General features: G+C 47.6%; 1 pseudogene; it reads right to left on the bottom strand.

Annotated features, from left to right (window-relative positions):
• Nucleotides 1-342: 342 nt before the first annotated feature.
• LOC115301485 lies at nucleotides 343-2,483 on the bottom strand (annotated as a pseudogene).
• Between the last annotated feature and the right edge of the window lie 2,836 nt (nucleotides 2,484-5,319).

Here is a 5,319-nt window from a genome sequence, read left to right as displayed (position 1 = left end):
TGACGGGGAGATTCTGTCACTTATCTTTGTTCCCTGCAATCAAATGATTGGACATTCATTTGATTCTTAGCATTTACCCTGCAATGGATTTAAAGGTGCTGGTGATGTTGCTACTGCAGATATTTTGGGACCACCAAATGCACGTTCTGACCACGGTGGCACAGGTCCCAGGAGTAGATTCCTTGGGAGGCCAGCCCATTTCTCATGAAGTCAGTCCTGTTAAGTACGAAAATAAAAACACTCTCTGAATCAAGTGTTGCAGTGTTTGCATTGGGAAACTGTTATGATGAGAGGCTATTTTTGTTTCTTTTATTTATTTATTTATTTATTTATTTATTTTACCATTTAACTTGTTTTAATGTTTCTTCACAAATGGTGAAAAATACTAAAGTACAGACAAGGAATAATCATAATGTTGTGGCCAACATTATAAATATGGAATTATAAATTTAAAACATTTTCTGGTTTAAAAAATAAATCTGGTAGTCAATGCAGCTCTGCGGGGTCTCTGCATCTAGTAGGGCCGGTCTCTGCATTCCTGACGGTGCTCGCCTTTATCCATTTTCCCGGGGCCTCCACGCCTGCCTCTTCTGCCTCCCATCTGTTCCATCAAAGGTCCAGGGGGCCCACCAGGGCCACCTCATCTTCCTCCACCAAAGCCACCTCGGTCCATGCCCTGGCCACCACGGAAGCCACCTCTGTCTCCACCACGGCCCCCTCTGAACATTCCACCAGGACCACCGTGGTCCATGAGGCCGCCTCTTCCTCCTCGCATGCCACCAGGGCCACCTCTGCCATGGTCACCACCTGGAGGTGGAAAGGGTGGTGGAAGGAAGCCTTCAGGCTTCAGGGCCTTACACTGATTGCATTCTGTTCTCCAGGCAAAGTTCTGGTTTCCACATCCCGGATTGGGGCACTGCCAGTCTCCAGCTCGGTGCTGGACATTTCCTCCTCTGGATTGGTTCCCCTGGGAACCCCGGGGCCCTCTTGGCAGAAAGCCACCTCTGTCTCCTCCACGGCCTCCCATGCGACCCATGGGGCCCCCAGGACCTCCTGGGCCTCCTGGACCTCCACGGAGCAGAGGCGGCATCCCTCTGCCCTCTCCGGGAGGCATTCCACCCCTCATGCTGTTCATCGGAGGCTTCTCCCGAGCAAGAGAAACCTTAAGTTTGCTCCCTTGAAAATCTTTCCCATCAAACCACTCCACGGCTGCCTTGGCAGTTGGTGGGTCTTCGTAGGACACTGTAGCATCGCCTTTGGGCTTTCCTGTTTCCTTGTCCAAGTAGATATGGATCATGGGTTGTCCGGTTCTCTTGTTCATCTTAATGACTCCACACTGCTTAAAGAAGTCTGCCAGATCGTCTAGAGTCACATTGTCATTTAAGCCTTGCACATAAATTGCACTGTTGTCAGAGTCTTCATCTGGATCTACAGGTGGGCCTAGATCAAGATCTGGTCCTTCGTCCATGGGTCCACCAGGCTTATTGAAGCCACCTCGCTCTCCAGCGCCCATTCTACCACGTCTTCCTCCTCGCCCACCTCTGCTCATGCCTCCACGATCAAATCCCCCTCTTCCCCTGCCCCAGTTATCAGGGCCACTCATGCTCCGGTTCTCTCCTGGTCCGGAAAATCCTCCAGACTCCTGCCCATAAACACCCATGCTACTGGGGTGGTCCTGTCGGAATGAACTCTGCTGCCCGTAGCTGCTGCTCTGTTGGCTATATTGACTTGGAGCCTGGCTGTAGGATCCAGTTTGGGGGGGATAACTAGTGGGTGGCTGCTGCCCATAGCTGCTTTGTTGACCATAGCTACTCTGCTGTCCATAGCTGCTCGGCTGCCCATAGGTGTTCTGCTGAGAGTAATTGCTCTGATCATAACTAGTCAGCTGTGTAGAGGAATAGCTGGTAGGAGGATAAGATGGTGGTGTCGTGACCGGCTGCATGGGGTAGCTCCCAGGTACCTGGGGATAACTGTAGTTACTCTGTCCATATCCTAGGCTGGGCTGGTTGTAACCCCCTGTGCTAGACTGAGGTTGACTAGTCTCAGCGGGTTTGTTACCATCCTGTGGTCTTGCAGGTGCAGTGGCTGCCCGCTGCTGCCCATAGGCTGGGTAAGCAGGCTGAGTGCCATATGCAGAGTGAGCTGCATAGGAGGCCTGGGTGGTAGTGACCGTAGCAGTGGTGGTATCATAAGCACCAGAGCCATACCCCTGGACAGGCTGGCTGTATGCCTGGGGGGCAGTTGGAGTAGTATAACCAGCTGGAGGCTGTCCATAAGAAGTTGCATAGGCAGTCTGCCCATAGGTCGCAGTGGTCTGAGCCTGGGTATAGCTGACATCAGTGGGCTGTCCATAGGTTCCATATGCCTGGGTGGTCTGTGCATATCCTTGAGTGGGCTGGGCGGTGTAAGCACTGTAGCCCTGCTGGGCTGCAGCTTGACTGTAGGTACTGTAATCCGTGGACGCCATTTTCTCTCTTTCCTTCTCGTTCCTGTTTCTTTTATTTTTTAATGTAATATTAATAATGGCTGCTTATTTACTACTTACTATATGCCACACACTAGGATAGATGCTTTGCAGGGTTATTATATTTAGCATTCACAAAAAGTTTGTAAGTAGACATTGCTATTATTCCCATTTTATTGACAAGGAAACTGAGATGTGGAGCGAAATGGCTGCCCAAGGTCACCCAGCAAGTAAGGGTAGATAGAACTGTGACATTGGTGTTTGAGCTCTTAATGTCCTCACCATCTGCTCAAAGTGTCATCCAGGGCCCAGAGCCAGAGTTCCTTAGATTACAGATGTCAGGGCCTCATTCCAGACTGCTGGGGAGCTGAAGCATAGGCTTCTACATTTTTAGTATTAGAGGGCTAGATGTTTCTTATATATACCAAAGATTCGCAGTCATGACCTTCCATCTGTAGAGCCAGGGAGAGGGAACCCGTGGACCTGCATGCACTTGAAGGCAGAGAGCAGCTGCTCGGTGGCGGGGGGGGGGGGGGGGGGGGGGGGGGGGTGGACTTCACATCTCTTGAAAGCAAGAGTGGGATGGGTTGGGCTCCAGATAAGAGCTTCTCTGCCAAGAGTAAGGACTTCCCAGATTCCTTTCTCATAAATCTGGTGACATCTCAGGTCTGGGTGGCAGAGTTTGATCACCACAATCTCCTGGATTGTCCTCTCTTTAAGCCACATGTGCACTTGGAGCAACTTCCCAAATAAGAATCAATGGTGCAGAACTATCTGCAAGGCCCCTGGCCTTCTTGTCATCCTTTTCTTCTCCTTCTCCTTCTTCTCCTTCTCCTTCTCCTTCTCCTTCTCCTTCTCCTTCTCCTTCTCCTTCTCCTTCTCCTTCTCCTTCTCCTTCTCCTTCTCCTTCTCCTTCTCCTTCTCCTTCTCCTTCTTCTTCTTCTTCTTCTTCTTCTTCTTCTTCTTCTTCTTCTTCTTCTTCTTCATGTTTATTTATTACTGAGAGACAGAGACAGAGTATGAGCAGGGGTGGGGCAGAGAGAGGGGGAGACACAGAATCCAAAGCAGACACCAGGCTCTGAGCTGTCAGCAGAGAGCCCAAGCCAGGGCTTGAACTCACAAACTGTGAGGTCAAGACTCAGGCCGAAGTTGGACACCTAACCGATGGAGCCCTCGAGGTGCCCCCCTTCTCATCTTTTAAAGTGTCTCCTCCGACTTCTCACACCCGGTGCACTGGTGCATACTCCCCCTCCAGAAGGACGTCCTTGGGGACCACTCTTGTCCCTGACAGGGACATGCCAGGCATTGCAGGGCTCATTGCAGGGCTCTGAGAGGCTGCCTGAGATGTGAAGTGCTCACTCTGTTCAGGATGGCAGCTGAGGGCCTTTGTCTCTGTAAATAGATGGTGAGCCAAGAAGGCAAATCCCCTCTGGGTTTCTCCGTCACTGAATTTTTCCTTTGGGGGAAAGTGTTTTCCCTTATCAATCAAGATTCTTTAGAAGAGTTTTACTCCTTATAGTGGCTCTTTTTCTGACCTTCGCCTAGCAGGATTCATCCAGCTCTTAAGGGCGCTTAGAAACATCTTCCTCCGCCTACAAGTTGAAGCCACAAGATAAGCATCAAGATCTGTTGTCTTTGGAAAATCCATTCAGTACAGGAGAGACATTTAGAGAATACTGTGCATGCTCTCAATGAGACACAGATCTTGTCATGTAGCAATCATGCTCTAGCTGGAAATGGGCAATAACTCTAAAACCAAAAGCTAGACTTGAAGAAAATGCTAATTCCTATGTGAAAATATATAGGGCATTTATTTTATTAAATGGGGGTACCTAGTGAATTATATACATCTTAATGACTTGAACTCCTTGAGACATCCTCTCAGCTCAAATTTAATGTTCTTTGTGCCTAATCACCACTTTTCCTTTGCACACATTTTCCAAAAACATAGGATGCTTCTTTTAGGGTATAAGTTAACAAAATGATGAAAGTCCACCAGACTCTGTGCTATGTGAAGGTAGTGATTGTGCCTTGTTCTTTGTCCTATGGTTTGCCTGAAGTTGGGGTTTTCTAAATACTGGACAAGTGACTGAATAAGGGAACAAGGATGCACCACTTCCTGTGATTATAAATGCTGTTTAGTATTTGCAATGTATTCCCTCAGTTTCAAAATCTAATCAGATACTTTAGCTTTTGTGATTTTGTGAATGCTCTGGGAACAAGCAAGTGAGATATTATTTTTTATCATTCGAGTTCAGTGGACAAAGAGTTTGATATTTACTAAGACTTTAACCCCAGCACATCCATGTGGAAGTGGACAGGCTACAACTTGACCCTTGGTCTGCCTGGCTTTTGATCTTTAACAGACTCCCCTGTGTCACCCCAGGGCATTGGGGATGAATATCATTATCACTATAACTGAGGGTTGTTTTGTGGGTTATTAATTTTTTCCTGAGTTGCAATTCAGGGATTATTAGTCTTTTTACCATTTCTGGTAATCAGCATATCATAAAACCAAAAGAATGTTCTGTTAAAAGGAATTCATGTGATTCTAGCATTTACATTTGGTGGACAGTGCTCTGTCTTCATTTCAGAGCCTGTGGACACAGTCAATCACCTAGCTCTCTCCTCCCTTGACTTCTTGATTTTCACTTGCTTCTGTCCCCCTCTCTATTACCCTGGCTTCTGTCCTTCTGGCTTCTTCTGAGCTTTTTTTTAACCTACTATTTAAAAAGTGCTGTTGCTCAGGTCTCTGTCCTAAGCTTTTTCTATTTGTATACTCTCTGCCTGTTTGATTTATTTTACCCCTTATGCCTCACTTATGCCTAAATGTTCATGAATTCCCAATTTTTTTT

Source organism: Suricata suricatta, chromosome 9 (assembly GCF_006229205.1).
Source record: "Suricata suricatta isolate VVHF042 chromosome 9, meerkat_22Aug2017_6uvM2_HiC, whole genome shotgun sequence".
In the NCBI taxonomy this organism is placed as follows: domain Eukaryota; kingdom Metazoa; phylum Chordata; class Mammalia; order Carnivora; family Herpestidae; genus Suricata; species Suricata suricatta.
This window is presented reverse-complemented; position numbering and strand designations above follow the sequence as displayed.